The 16364-nt window shown below is 41.1% G+C and overlaps 1 protein-coding gene and 1 long non-coding RNA gene across 4 annotated transcripts in view; one reads left to right on the top strand and one right to left on the bottom strand.

Annotated features, from left to right (window-relative positions):
- LOC134355681 (uncharacterized) overlaps positions 1 to 7252 on the bottom strand; it is a 34306-nt gene extending 27054 nt beyond the window's left edge. Inside the window, exon 1 of the long non-coding RNA XR_010020157.1 lies at positions 4771 to 7252. This is a non-coding gene — a long non-coding RNA (uncharacterized LOC134355681). The remainder of the gene's footprint in view (positions 1 to 4770) is intronic.
- atp8b4 (ATPase phospholipid transporting 8B4) overlaps positions 1 to 16364 on the top strand; it is a 314904-nt gene that overhangs the window by 32175 nt on the left and 266365 nt on the right. The window lies entirely within an intron of this gene.

Below are 16364 nucleotides of genomic sequence, written 5' to 3'. Positions count from 1 at the left end.
ATCAGTCTGATGGCCTGGTGGAAGAAGCTGTCCCGGAGCCTGTTGGTCTTGGCTTTTATGCTGCAGTACTGTTTCCTGGATGGTAGCAGCTGGAATAGATTGTGGTTGGGGTGACTCAGTTCCCCAATGATCCTTTTTTACACACCTGTCTTTGTAAATATCCTGAATCATGGGAAGTTCACAACTACGGATACGCAGGGCTGTCCGCACCACTCTGCAGAGTCCTGCGATTGAGGGAAGTACAGTTCCCATACCAGGCAGTGATGCAGCCAGTCAGGATACTCTCAATTGTGCCCCTGTAGAAAGTTCTTAGGATCTGGGGGCCCCTACCTAACTTCCTCAACCATCTGAGGTGAAAGAGATGCTGTTGTGCCTTTTTCACCACACAGCTGGTATGTACAGATCACATGAGGTCCTCGGTGATGTGTATGCCCAGGAACTTGAAGCTGTTTACCCTCTCAACCCCAGATCCATTGATGTCAATAGGGGTTAGCCTGTCTCCATTCCTCCTATAATCCACAATCAGCTCCTTTATTTTTTGACATTGAGGGAGAGGTTATTTTCTTGCCACCACTGTGTCAGAGAGATGACTTCTTCCCTGTAGGCCACCTCGTTATTGTTTGAGATTAGGCCAATCAACTTAGTGTCATCGGCAAATTTAATTAGCACACTAGAGCAGGGGATGGTGACACAGTCATGGGTATATAGGGAGTAAAGGAGGGGGCTTAGTACACAGCCCCGAGGGGCTCTTGTGTTGAGAGTCAGAGGGGTGGAGGTGAGGGAGCCCACTCTTACCACCTGCTGGTGATCTGACAGTAAGTCCAGAATCCAGCTGCCCAAAGCAGGGTCGCGGCTGAGGACTCTGAGCTTCCTGTCGAGCCTGGATGGAATTATGGTGTTGAATACTGAACTGTAGTCCAAGAACAGCATTCTCACATAAGCATCCTTCTCCAGATGTGTAAGGATGGTATGTAGAGCAGTGGCTATTGTGTAACCGTACAGCAGTCAGCCCTCAGGAAACACCTGTGTTGGTCTGCTGAGTATAAACAATCTTTTCTCCATGTGGAAGAATTTCTAAGCGATATTCAAACTTCAAAGTAAATTTATTATCAAAGTATCCATATGTCACTGTATGCTGAGATTCATTTTCTTGCAGGCATTCACAGCAGAACAGAGAAAGAATAGAATCTATGAAAAACTACCAGTCATACCAGCAAATTGTCACCAGGCTATTGTATAAATGAGACATGGTCAAAAGTTAAAGTCACTGGAACAGGGCTGGATTGAAGTTGGTTAGAAGGTTGGATTCTATCTTCTTGAATTACTGATAGGTGTGGAAGGGGATCAAGTCCTGTAGCTCTGTAACAACGAACAGTTGATGTAGCTGAATTGTAGCCTTGATGATGAGTCTTGTCAGGATGAGCAAATGACCAAGGGCCATGATGCTCCACTCTCAATAAGATTATGGTTGATTCTCTGTTTGACTTTAATCTTTTAATTCTACTTGCAACTAAAAATCCATTGATCTCATTTGGACATTTGTAATGACTGATCAACTGCAGTTCTTTTGGACAAGTAAATCCAAATGTTGACAGCTCTTCCAGTGAAAGAATTTCTTCTTGTTCAATTTCCCATATCTCATCCCTATCCCGAGACCATGACCCTTAATCCCAGAATCTCCAACGTGACAACAGACTTTAGCTTCTACCCTAAGTATTTTAAGAATTATGTGGATTTTTATAAGATTGTCTCCCTTTTTTCTTAACAAGAAGCTCATTTTCCTCAAAATTTCCTTGTATCTCACAACAGTAATCAATTTAATATAATGATTAGTTGCACTCACTGCCAAGGCAAATTCTACATGTGAAACCAAAACTATACACAGTACTGCAGACGTCATCTCACCATGATCTCAGTAATCGCAGTAAGACTTCCTTCCCATTATACACTTAATACACTTCCTGTTTACTAGCTGTATCTATACATCTCCCCCCTTCTCCCTCTCCATCCCCTCTCTCATCTTCCCATCTTCCTTTTGTAGAAGCCTTTCATTTCTGCAAAAATCCTTTCTTCAAATGTGAAGTTCTGTATGTGAGTAGCTGATGTTGAGCTTATAATCAGGACCGATCATTTTCTGTCAGAGCTAGGCTCTTTCTGATAAGGAGAAGATCTAATGTTAGAATTGCACAGTACAAAACTAGAGCATGGATTTACCCTCTGTCCACTAGTTTGATTTTGAAACAATTTAAAAACATTCAATCAATAATAGAATATTTGGCCTCTAGTGTTATCAGCTTGTTAATCTTCCTGTGCTCTATAAAACTTTCAGAGGCTGCGCAATTTATATTTAATATCATTTCCATTATTCACGATATCTTTAAGGTAACTCTGGTAGATATTTCATAATTATGTTAGTTATCCACTGCCTCTGTGGTTAAATGGCGTGACTGATTTTTCAACTGTTATAACTTCTTTATCCCATTCTATTTTCAGATTTTCATAAAGAAAGGAACTTAGCTAATAATTGTATTAAACATTAATTGATCATTATATTAAACATCATTAGCCAATAGTTCTGATAATTACAAAGATTAAATTGTACTATGTAGATCTGTCAATTTCCATGTTGCTCCTTTCAATGAGTGAGAGGAGAGCAAAAACATAAAACTGCAGATGCTCTCCACAGATGCTGACTGACCTGCTGAGAATTTCCAGCATTGTCTGTTTTAATTTTGTGTGGAGGTCAAAGGCATGCACAATTAAACTGTGACTCAAACTCAGCCTGACCTGAGCCCTAGAACTTGATTCTGGACTCTGGGTACCTTATTAGGTATTTCCTGTACCTAATAAAGTGGGTTTTGAGTGTATGTTTGTGGTGTCCTGCTGGTGTAACCCATCCTCCTCAAAGTTCAACATGTTGTGCGTTCAGAGACGTTCTTCTACACACCACTACTGTAAAGCATGGTTACATGAGTTACAGTCGCCTTCCTGCCAGCTTGAACCAATCTGGCCCTTCTCCACTGACCTCTCTCATTAACAAAGGCATTTTTGCCTACAGAACAACTGCTTACTGCATTTTTTTTTATTCTCAGACCATTCTCTGAGAACTCTGGAGACTGTTGTGCTTGATAATCCCAGGTGATCAACAATTTCTGAAATACTCAAACCACCCCATCTGGTCTGGTACCAACAAGCATTCCACAGACAAAATCACTTAAATCACATTTTCTTCCTCATTCTGATGTTTGGTCTGAGCAACAACTGAACCCTTTGACCATGGTGTACATGCTTTTATGCATTGCGTTACTGCCACATGAATGGTTGATGAGGTATTTGCATTAACAAGCAGGTGTACTTAATAAAGTGGCCACTGTGTGAGTACTTAACAACTCACCATGAAATGTGGTATGCAACAGCCCACAATCAAACAAGCTAACCCAGCACTGTATGGCTGCAGTAACTGTACAAGTTTTAAAACATGGTTCCCGTACAGAACTCTTAGAGATGATTAATGAATGTTTTTTGTCATACATCTGTTTTTTTTTTGTTTTTTTTTAAATTTTTTTTTAAATTTTTTTTAAAATTTCTTAATATTTTTTTTTCTTTTTAAATCTTTTTATTGAGTAAGTATACAAAAAAGGTAAGCCATATAAACATTAATACAATGTTAAAGTATAATAAAATTCCAAAAGATAACAATACCAAAAAGAAAATACTACAAACAATGTAATTTAAGCATAAGAAAGCAAGATAACATAATAGTATACTAGATTTTATATATATCAATGGAAAAAAAAAGAAAAAAAAACCCCAAAAAAAAACCCACCGTGCAACTAACTAAAAGCAAAGCAAAGCAATGGGCTAACTTGAAACCAAACAGAGTTAAACTTAAAATCACGTCCTCAATCCCGACCTCCATTAAAACAGTGAAAAAAAAACAAGAAGGGTAAATATTACATTAAATGAAAATATCGAATAAAAGGTCCCCAAATCTGTTCAAATTTAAATGAAGAATCATAAAGATTACTTCTAATTTTCTCCAGATTCAAACATAAAATCGTCTGAGAAAACCAAAAAAAGGTAGTTGGAGCATTAAGCTCTTTCCAATGTTGTAAAATACATCTTTTCGCCATTAAAGTAAGAAATGCAATCATTCTACGGGCTGAAGGGGAAAGATTACTAGAAATTTTAGGTAGTCCAAAGATAGCAGTAATAGGGTGAGGAGAGATATCTATATTTAATACCTTAGAAATAATATTGAAAATATCTCTCCAAAAAGTTTCCAAAGTAGGGCAAGACCAAAACATATGAGTTAAAGAGGCTATCTGCCCCGAACATCTATCACAGAAAGGATTAATATGCGAGTAAAAACGCGCTAACTTATCTTTGGACATATGTGCTCTATGAACCACTTTAAATTGAATTAGGGAATGTTTAGCACAAATAGAGGAAGTATTAACTAATTGTAAAATCTGCCCCCAATCATCCACAGAAATGGTAAGCCCCAATTCCTGTTCCCAATCTACCCTAATCTTATCAAATGGAGCTTTCCTAAGTTTCATAATAATATTATAAATCATAGCCGATGCACCTTTCTGACATGGATTAAGGTTAATTATCGAATCTAAAATATATATAGGAGGAAGCATTGGAAAGGAAGAAAGTATAACATACATCTGTTAATCACATCGTAATATTCTTCTCTGCAGTTCACCCAAATGCAAATTACACCTCCTTCTTGCTTTCATAAACAATATTTTTGTTACATACAGCCAACTTGTTCCAGAAGTCCTCGGAGACCACTTCATTATGCTGAGTGTGAGTCGGCACCGGCGATGAAAGTAACATAAATTTCTTACATAGATCCAGCCAGTTTCACACCTACTTGTTGTACCAGCCCCTTTCAGCCGACTTTCAACTCTAGTCTGCATATTTTCTGCCAAACCCTCCCTTAAATAGCTCAGCCAATGTACAGAAACCATTTGTTGTACTAACTGTATCTGTGAATAAATGCTAATGGCTCAACTTTGCTCAAAAGCAGTGAAACATCAGGTGACTTCATTACCATAGTTATTTATAAAGAGCCCGCTATTGCTGTCCCAGCCAAATCTGAGGTGGTTTCCAGTTTGAGGACCTGTGTCTTGTTTTCTAAAGCTGACCTGACTGGAACCTGAACTATAAAATCAGGTCCTTTCAGTGTGCATTGGATTGCTTGGTCATTGTGAGTCATGGTCTGGCATCACAGCGAGTTCAGATCGAGATTCCACAGCAATAACAGAACCGCAAAAGCAGAAATGAAAGTACAAGGGGCTCTACCAGCCGTACTCTGTCCTATGTAACTTCAGTCATCAACATATTATCACAAGGTATTCTGCAGATCCTGGGAATATTGACAAAATGCTGGAGGAGCTCAGCAAATCTGACAGCATTTATGAAGGGAAATAAACAGTCGATGCTTCGGACCGAGACCTGATGAAGGATCTGGGCCTGAAGTGTTGAATGTTTGTGCCCTCCATAGAAGCCTGACCTGCTGAGTTCCTTCAACATTTGTTTTCCACCCAAAGTATTGACTGTTTAATCCCCTCCATAGCTGCTGTCTGGCTTGCTATGTTCCTCCAGCATTTTGTGTGTCTAACTTTAATCATCTAGTTTGAAGTTCTCCTTTTTGATGTTTTGCTTGTTATTTCAGAGCTGAAGCTTTCCTTTTTATAATTGTGATTATTCTGGCATTAATATAATGAGCTTCCTGCTATCTTTTTGTCATCTTTCTTTCTGCTGAAGGATGTTAAGGAGTTCCAGAATAATGCTTAGAAAAAGCTCACTTAATGTTCTGAATTTTTAAATGCTCTTCAACTTAACTAATTGCCTATAAACTTTTCAAAACTATTTTTGCACAAAGTTTTATTTGTACATTTTTTGTGTACTTAATTTACTGCAATGTTTATGCATTTGTTTTAAAGCTTGTTAAAGGGTTAAGCTCCTGCTGCTAAATCAACCCATTGTTCTTTGGAGCCTTAGGACCCACAACTCCAGGTTCGGGAACAGCTATTACTGTTCAACCATCAGGCTCCTAAACTGGCGTGAATAGCTTCACTCACCTCAACTCTGAGCTGATTCCACAACGAATGAACACACTTCCTGTTCTCAGTATTATTTAATTGCATTATTGGTCTTCTTTTGCACATTGATAGTCAGTCTTTGTATAAGTATAGTTTTTCACGGATTTAATTTTATTTCTTTGTTTTCCTGCAAATGCCTGCAAGAAAACAAATATTGAGGTAGTATACGGTGACATCTATATGTACCTGGATAATAAATATATTTGCCTTTTCTACTGCTAGGAATTGCTGAATCAGCCAGAGTCAGGGCAACCGATACTTCATACTGTACCTAAAATAAACAATATGATGAAATAAAGAATTTGTGTATGAAGCACAGTACAATTTATATTTCTTAATCTGATGAAAGACCTGTATGTGGTGACTTGGTAGTACTAAGAAACTGAGTTCTTTAATGATGCAAAAAAAAAAGTAAAGAGGGCAATTTATACCCAGTAAGGTCCCAAAATCAACAACTTTAGCTAGGATATCAGGTGAACTCTTTTGCTCCTCAGAGAGCCACTTGCATCTCATTCAAAATGCAGTAATCACTCAGTATAGCACTAAAGTACTGGCCTAAAGTTTATGCTCACAAATGCCCACATCCTCATGCACTCTTATTGCACGGAAAAATAGCGCTTGGCCTATTGTCCATGGTGGATCACAGTGGATTCCATTTTCCCATATTTTTTCTCAATCAAATGCCCGTCAACTATCTCAAATGCCCGTCAACTATCTCAAATGCCTGCCAATTATAAAATCATGGAGCACAGTAGCACAGAAACATGTCCTTCATCCTATCTACTCTGAACTGATCTGTTATTATCAGGATTCATGAAGGGTCTCCGCCGAAACGTCGACTGTAGTCTTTTCCATAGATGTTGCCTAGGCTGCTGAGTTCCTCCAGCTTTTTGTGTGTGTTGCTTGGATTTCCAGCTTCTACAGATTTTCTCTAGTTTGTTATTTTGCCTAGTCCCATTGACCAGCAACTAGACCAATGTCCTCCATACCTCTTCCATCCATGGACTTATTTTAAATGTTGCATTTGCCAGTTCTGCAGATGGCTCTTTCCACACTTACACCACCCTCTGACTGAAGAAGTTCACCTTAAGTATTTCACTTTTAACCCCTAATCTATGGTTTATAATTCTAGTCTCTTCCAACCTCAGTGGAAAAGCCTGCTTGCACATAGCCTATTTATACCCCTTATAATGTTGTATACTTCTATCAAATAAACTTTTATTCTCCTCGTTTTCAGGGGAAAAAATTCTAGCCTATTCAAACTTTCCCTGTATGTCAGGCCCTCCAGTCCTGATATCTTTTCTATAGGTAGGTGACCAGAACTTCATGTAATAGTCCAAATTTGGCCTCGTTGAGGTCTTGTACAACTTCAACATAACATTCCAACTCCTGTACTCGGTACTTTGATTTATGAAGGCCAATGTGCCAAAAGCTTTCTTTAATACCCTGTCATTCCACTTTGAAGGAATTATGGATCTGTATTCCCAGATCCCTTTGTACTCCTCAGTGCCCTACCATTCACTGTATATGTCCTACCCTGGTTTCTCCTGCCAAAGTGGAACAACTTGTCTCTTGGAACAATCCATCAATTCCATTTTCCTTGTATTTTTTCCCACTCAGATGCCTCCCAGCTATATCGAATGCCTGAATCTCCTGCCAGCCACTAATATAATGAGCAATATACAGTAGCCAGCAAATAACCTAGCAGCATGTTTCTTTGAATGTGGAAGGAATTCAGAGCACCCAGAGGAAACCCACGTGGTCATGGGTGGCTTTTGGCTTTGAGTCAAGCATTTTCCCAGCTGAGCTGTAGCAAATATGGAGTCCTTTTGGAAAGGATACAAGACACTTAACCACCCTTTCTGTTAGCAGATGTTATGATCTTGAAGAAAGAATCTTTTGATTTTCTTTTTAGGAAAACAAATGATTGTACATTGAGCACTGCTTGAAGAAAAAACATGATTAATAACTGAAGCATGCATCTACTTTAAGAAGATATTCCTTATGTTGAATTACCAGGCAGGAGGAAGCATGTTGGAAATGATATTTTATATTTTGAACTATATTTGCTTAATGGAAGCAGAAATTGATATAGTATTCATGCCAGCAGGTTGCAGGCTACCCAGACAGAATATAAGGTAAACACAAAATACTCTGCAGATGCTAAGGTCAAAGCAACACACACAACATGCTGGAGGAACTCAGCAGGTTGGGCAGCATCCGTGGAAACGAACAGTCAACGTTTCGGGCCGAGACCCTTAGTCAGGACTGAAGAGGGAGGGGGCAGATGCCCTATAAAGAAGGTGGGGGGAGGATGGGAAGGAGAAGGCTGGTAGGTTCCAGGTGAAAAACCAGTAAGGGGAAAGATAAAGGGGTGGGGGAAGGGAGGCAGGGAGGTGATAGGCAGGAAAGGTGAAGGAGGAATAGGGGAAAACACAATGGGTAGTAGAAGGAGACGGAACCATGAGGGAGGTGATAGGCAGCTGGGGGAGGGGGTAGAGTGAAACTGGGATGAGGGAAGGGAGGAGGAGGGAATTACCGGAAGTTGGAGAATTCAGTGTTCATGCCAAGGGGCTGGAGACTACCCAGATGGTATATAAGGTATTGCTCCTCCAACCTGAGTTTGGCCTCATCATGGCAGTAGAGGAGGCTATGTATGGACATATCTGAATGGGAATGTGAAGCAGAGTTGAAGTGGGTGGCAACCGGGAGATCCTGTCTGTTGTGGCGGACGGAGCAGAGGTGCTCGACGAAATGGTTCCCCAATTTGCGTCGGGTCTCACCGAGAGCCTGGATGCAATAGATGACCCCAACAGACTCAACAGTGAAGTATTGCCTCACCTGGAAGGACTGTTTGGGGCCCTGAAATCCACCATTCAGGGCTCCAAACAGTCCTTCCAGATGAGGCAACACTTCACTTGTGAGTCTGTTGGGGTCATCTATTGCATCCAGTGCTCCAGGTGTGGCCTCCTCTACGTTGGTGAGACCTGATGCAGATTGGGAGACCGCTTCATCGAGCACCTCCGCTGTGTCCACCACAACAGACAGGATCTCCCGGTTGCCTCCCCTGCTTTCCCTCCCCCACCCCTTGATTTTTCCCCTTACTGGTTTTTCACCTGGAACCTACTAGCCTTCTCCTTCCCACCCTCCCCCCACCTTCTTTATAGGGCCTCTGCCCCCTCCCTCTTCTGTCCTGACAGAGGGTCTCAGCCCGAAACGTTGACTGTTCGTTTCCACGGATGCTGCCCAACCTGCTGAGTTCCTTCAGAATATAAGGTGTTGCTCCTCCACCCAGAGGGTAGCACAAGAGGAGGCCATGGACCAACACGTCAGAACACAAATGGGAATCGTAATGAAGACGTTCGGCCACCGGGAAGTCCTGCTTGTGGATGGTGCGGAGGTGTTTGACAAAGCTGTCCCCCAATGTAGAGGAGGCTGCATCAGGAACACTGGACACGATAGACGACCCCAGCTGATTCACAGGTGAAGTGTTGCCTTGCCTTTAGAGTAAATGAGAGGGGAGTGCTAGGCAGGTGAGAGAGAATGCATTGAATAGCTACAGGGAGAAGGGAAGGGACTGATTTGAATGCTCTACTGGGAGCCAATATAGACTGAATGGGACAAATAGCCCTCTCATGTGTTATGTAAGTAATTGTATGCTGATACTTATGTGGATATCATAACATCTTTGACCTGTTATGCTACCAGGCAACATGATATATATTTAGCTTGTTAAGATTTGAACTTTAGTTTAATTCTGAAGCCTTCCATTCATTTAGATGCTTGAGCAATGTTATACAAAATTACAAGCTTGTTGCTTTATTATTGTGCTGAATATACAGCACTAAAAGATGTCCAAGTGGCCCATAATGTGTTTCACATGAGCCTGTTCCAACTATCTCCATCTGTACATCCTATTTCTTTCTCCCTCTCTGATTAACTGCTTTTATTTTTTTCCATCTGCTATAAAACTGTACAACTCACAACAGTGTATTTGCATTTTAACCATTTGCCTGTCATCTGGAGCATTGTAGTGGTCTGTTAAGGTGAAGCTATCCATTTTAATGCCTGGTTTCAGAAATTCCATTTGAAGAGATTATCTCAGCAGTTAAAACTGCAGTTGGCCCATTTAACTATTGAAGAAGAGTATCCACCACTGCCATTAATGGAGAGAGGGAAAGTTGTTTCCAGGATCGCCAAGCCTTGGCTGACACTCTCACATCTGGTTTTTTAAAATTTTTGGACCATGATTTGTGTGCTATACTGATGGTGTATCAGCTGACTGTGTGCTTATCTGTGTCCATTTTAGACCGCCAAGTCCAATTGCAGCACGTCAGTACAGCCTGGAGTCTAGTGGAGTTTAACTGCTGTTTGGCAAACAAAGTTTGCAAATCAGGAGATGTTTGTGTCTTTCTGGCTTTGGGTCAAAAGGAACAGAATGTAATGCCTGGCTCTTTGATCTCTCTTTCGCAGTGGTTCTGTGGGTTGGCTGCATGTGTGGAGAGTCAAATATTTAGTGCATGAATTTAATTTTATTCTGGCTTCAGTTTAAGCAATCCTTTGAGATGAAACAATTCCACTCGGTACTGTGGATTCAGAGGTCACTGATGAGGCCGTTATGAGAGTGGCAGACTCTATCAGGAAGAGTGGGACGTATTGTGATGAGCAAATGTGTCATTTGCAATTGTAACACCTCTTTCCACCATTTACACTGAGCTTTTGTGTGCTTCCTCAATATTGAAAGCTTCTTCTCTATGGGCTAGAGTTTCCCACAAGTCATTGCAGATGGTAGACCATTCCATGGAGGCTTTGAGAACATCTTGGAATCATTTCCTTGTCCACCTAGTAATCTGTTGCCATGACGGCTCTGAATAGGAAGCCTGTTTAGAGGGTGTAGTTGGGTATGGGAATGTCTTGGCCTGCCTAGCTAACTGTGAATAATAGGGACTTGGTGCTGGTGCCTTGTTCTGGGTGTGTACTCTGGCATTGGTTCATTCAGCTTGCTGTTGAATTTAGACAATACTTCATACACTTAGAGGCCTCCTTATAGTACCTTCTGTACCTAATAAAGTGCCACAGAATGTATGTCTGCCGCTGTAACCCTTCCACTTCAAAGTTCGACATGTGTGTTCAGAGATGCTTTTCTGCACACCACTGTTGGAATGCATGGACATCTGAGTTACTCTTGCCTTCCTACTTTAACTGGTCTGCATATTCTCCTCTGCCTTCTCTCACTAACAAGGCTTTTTTTTGCCCACAGAACTGCTGCTCACTGCATGTTTTTTTTTGTTTCTCACACCATTCTCTGTGAACTCGCTGGAGACTGTTATGCATGAAAATCCCAGGAGGTCAGCAGTTTCAGAGATACTACCCCTTCTGGCACCAGCAATCATTCCATGGTCAAAGTCACTTAGATCACATTCCTTCCCCATTCTGATGTTTGGACTGAACAGCAACTTAACCTCTTGACCATGTCTGTGTGCTTTTATGCATTGAGCTGCTGTCACAAGATTGGCTGATTAGATATTTGCATTAATAAGCAGGTGAATCTAATAAAGTGGCTACTGAGTGTCGATACTATTGCAGATACTTTTCTGCAGTTTTGAGGCAACTGCTGTGATTACTCCATGTTTCAGAGCATAGAGAGAACAGCAATCATTTCAGAATTAGAATCAGATTTATTATCACCAGCATTTGTCATAAAATTTGTTAACTTAACAGCAGCAAAACAATGCAATATGTGATAATATAGAAAGAAAATACGTAAGTAAATCAATTACAGTAAATATGTATATATTTTTTAAAAAGTGAGGTGGTGGTCATGGGTTCAATGTCCTTTTATGAATCGTATGGCAGAGGGAAAGAAGCTGTTCCTGAATCGCTGAGTGTGTTCTGCTTTGTTAGCTATTAACTTTGTGCCAGGTTTAAAGTCTTGATCTTGAGGTACTCCTCTCCACAGGCAACAAAGTAGTTCTTCATTGACGTCTGCTTTTGGCGCCAGGTGGTCCTCAAGTTATGGAAAATTGGTCCATGTTTTCCAGAATCCAATTGTGGACCATTTTTGTCAAAGGGCAATGTTGTACGCCAGCTGGTAGGAGACCTTGGATTTGTGGATGTTAAGTGTAAGTGCTCTTCTTGGGTATTCTTCTAGTGAATAATTCAACAATGACTTGAAACTCAAGCTCCCACCTTAAGAAAACATCAACCGAATACTGCGGCCCAGTGACTGGAATGACCTCAGCTCTAGTAGGGTTTCCCAGCCTGGAGTCTACGGACTCCTCGGTTAATGTAAGGCTCCATGTAAAAAAGGTTGGGAAACCCTGCTCTAGGGTGAGGCAATGTGGGTTGAATATCTTCCCACTTGTACTGTGATTTAAGTCCTCTCCAAAAGGAAGCTGGATGGAAGTGAAGTGTAGCGCAGGAGAAAGAAAGATTGAGAACATAGCCAACACATGTGCTTGAAAGATTGAGAAGCCTTGCTTAACATTTGTCTGTGTTAAGGCTCTCCCTGTGGTGGTCCCAGTAATTTTCAACATGAATCATCACAGACAGAGGCTCCCTCTAGAGCAGGACTTCTCAACCTGCTTAATGATATAAAAATAAAGTTTGGGAACTCCTTTCTTTAGAGTGGTGGCATTGGGAGATTTACTGTGTCATAAAAGAAAACATATAGTGGTTATCTTGCTCCCTCATGTTCTCTTGGAGTTGTGTGGTAAAGATCATGCCCACTATGGCTGTAGATAAATGAAATTTATACTGCAATTTAGAGAGTAATTCTTTAGCCACTAGGATTGAGAAGAATCCTCTGACGGGGAACCCACATTAGTTATTGCAAACAGGCTTGTTTCCTTAAAGTTTACAATATCTCTGAGGTCTCTTCTTAGACATGGAGATGAATTTGTGACATTTTGTGAGATTGAAACATCGAGGCGAATGCGGAAGTTTGGAGATGGTTTCAGTGTTTTAGCGCTCTGCGGTCTCCGAGAGGATTCCAGGAGACAGGGAGCGTTCATGAACTTCGTGACGAGAAGGCTGCGGGACAGGGCATGAGCTGTTGTTCGACTCCATTTCACCGATTAGTGCTTCCATTGTTTGTGGATCAAAGCGACGGGGGAGAGTGAAACATCAAGGTGAATCTGGAAGTTGAGCATTGGCTGCCTGCCTTTTGATAATGGGGATCACGCTGTGACCTGAGAGGGGAAAGCCTGCTGCTGTTACCCAGGTTTTCTGCATTTTGGTTATGGATTTGGACTATAGTCTTTTTTTTTCAGTCTTATAGTTTTTATAGTCTGTGTTTTTCGCGCAAACTTTTTTGTTTTTTGTGTGCAGGGGTAGGATATTTGGGGGCAGATGTGCCAGTTTCATTTTTATTTGTTTGTTTTCTGTGGGGAGGAATGATTTGGGGGCTGATGATCATGCTGCTGTTCTTTATCTTTCTTGGTTTCATGGCTATCCAGAGAAGGAGAATTTCAGAGTTGTATACTTAGATAATAAATGAGCCTTTGAACCTTTGAAAAGTCCTGTCCACCAATGTTTAGAACTTCTTCTGAGGCCTAGTTATTTTACATTTTGCATGTAGCCTTTTTAAGCTTCTTGTCAGTATGGTTTACTGGTGAGACTAGTCTGGATAATTTGCTGTAGGATGGAGTCAAGGACATCTACATCAACAATATGGTTGTGATTGAGGAACTCTTCCAAGAGATCCTTCCAGCAGATGCTGAAGCTCAGTCCTTAAAAAGTTTACGTCTGTCCTTGGATCAGAGTTGGATGTGTCATTGGATGTTTGGGCTGTGGGTGGTTTTGAATGCTGAAAAATCCATGTTTGTCATGGTTACAGTGAACTGCTAGATATCCTATGCCCTTTCCACCCACCAGCTGATCTTATGTCATTGGATTTCTGTTGAATCTCGCCCTTTAGTTGCCTATAGAACTGTTTCCTTTCATATGAGATCTGATGGAGCATCCAATTGAAGTGTGCCCTGAATTAGTGGTTGATTATTGACTAGATGCCCTAGTCTTTCTCATCAAACTTGCGCTGGTGTTTTCTGGTGGAGAAGGGAAATGTCTGTTTGCAAGAGCTAATTATGATGGAGTTTGGGGCAGTCCAGATATCACAAACTCTCTTCAGCTTGTTGGATTGGCAGTCATCAACTTGTCATTGCTGTGTTGTCTGAAAAGAGCGACTACTTCAGGTCCCTTGAGATATTCAACACTGATTTTCTTTTGTCACTGCTCCTGTCGCTGCTGTTGGCTTGAGACAAGGTTGATGGAGGTAACCAAACAGTTTGAGCACTGGTCAGTCATTGGTACTTGAGATCAGCATGGACACTGCAAATAAACTTTTGCTTTGTCTCATGGATGATCAAGGATGTTGTCATGAGGTCTTGTGCTTGTCATACAGGTCAAGAAAACAAGCAGAAATGACAGGATTTTTGATGTTCCATTAAAACTATCCTCTTTCAAATGGTTCCTTAGGTCTGCTGTAGGCGTAAAATATCTTTCACTCATTAGTGTGTTTGTGAGGACCTTGTATCCTTTAGAGCTACTGTCTGTAAAGTCAGTCTTTCCAGATCAGCAGTTTGAGATAAGACATTTTGAAGGAAAATGTTGTGAGAATCCAGTTTCCATTTGAAATTTTAATATCTGGCTTGATAAAGCAAAGCGGCTAGACATAAAAGAAGCATTTTTGAAGTGAAGCGAGGAAAGCTTGCCCAGATTTTCATGTGGAACTGAGCCTTGTCCCACCTATGTGAAAAAGCTCCCTTCAGGCCTTGGAGTAAACTGCTCATTAAATGTAGTTCACTTTTACAAGTGTCATGACTCCTCAACACCTTACAAGCTGCTGTGAAGAACCACATTTATTCTATTACAAATGATAAATTACTGGGTTATTTGTGCAGCTGCCCCTCCCTCCCCCACCCCACCACCACAACCAGGAAGTGGTTCAGGTTTTTGAAATGCAAAAGTGGTTGACGTATGTATTGGTATATCGATAAACCTGCTTATGATGCTAAAACCATCGCGGAATACAGTATTGACTTCAATGGAATTTTTTTGTGTCAAACTGAAATGCTGTGTCAATTTGCTGGTTCACTGATGTTCTTTGCTTAGTTAAGGCGAATGTGAAAACGACCTTGTGAAAAGTGACACCTTTCCTCCAAAAACAGTGACACTGAGGTACCCCAAGGCAGTTCAGAGGCGCAGTGATTCAGGGCCTGGTCAAAACGATGTCTCCTTTCAAAGGAAGAGATGAATGTGCAGAAGGTGGGTGGGGAGAGAAATCAAGCATCAGAGTATGAAGAGCTCCTGTCCACTGCTGTAAATACTAACCTAGTCACATAGAATAAGCTTCCCATGTAATAGCTGTGTCTGGTTAACCGAAGGTTGAGGATTGCGTGCCACCAAGTTCTGTTTCACATATGACCTTTGTTGGATGAGAATGAGAACGTCATCCTGCCTGGTTGAACTTGAAAAAATAAGGTACTTGTAAATAAGTGGTTATAATAGCCATGGGACTGAGTTAATCAGTCACTTATTAATGGGACGTCACCTCTTTCCTTTCAAAGCCATGCCTAGTTTAAATAAGTGTAAAATGCAATTGTGATAAAAAAAATTATTGTTTAAATATACTCATCATTTAGTTTGCGATGATGAAATGTGTACATGCTTCGTTACATCATAGTCTACTTCCTTGCCTCCTTTTCTCATATTACAGTGGTTCCTCCTTTCTGTAAAAACTCCATTACCTTCTCCCAGTTTCTATCCCTGCTGTATATGCTCACACATTGTTAATTTCCATATTTATGCTCCTGTTATTTTCCCTTAAATCACAGTTCCCCTTCATTTACTTGGACAGGGGCTGCATCTGGGACCAGCCCACTCGTTGCACGTCAGCACTTGACCCCTTTTCTCCCTCTTCCAAAACGTAGCAGAGACTGTCCTCTCTTTGCCTTTCACTCCCATTAGCCTTTGGGTGCAAAATGTGCCTTTCTGCCACCTCTGTCAGGCCGCCACCTCCAGCGTGTTTCCACGGGGAACGTAGAGGTGTTTTGAGGCTGTTGGACACCTCAGGGGATTAATGCCATCCAAAATGAGCACGGGAATGTGTTGGTTTAGTCTGTGTCAGCCTTGATTTGTCTAGGTTTTGTTTGTAATGTGATTGTATTGTTGTGGTTTGAATCTGTGATTAATGTATTTTTATTTAAGAAAAGGTTTCTCTTTCAGCCCTCCAAAAAGATCACTGCC

Source organism: Mobula hypostoma, chromosome 13, assembly GCF_963921235.1.
Source record: "Mobula hypostoma chromosome 13, sMobHyp1.1, whole genome shotgun sequence".
Lineage (NCBI taxonomy): Eukaryota > Metazoa > Chordata > Chondrichthyes > Myliobatiformes > Myliobatidae > Mobula > Mobula hypostoma.
Note: the sequence above shows the minus strand (reverse complement) of the source record. Positions and strands in the feature narration are given on the sequence as shown.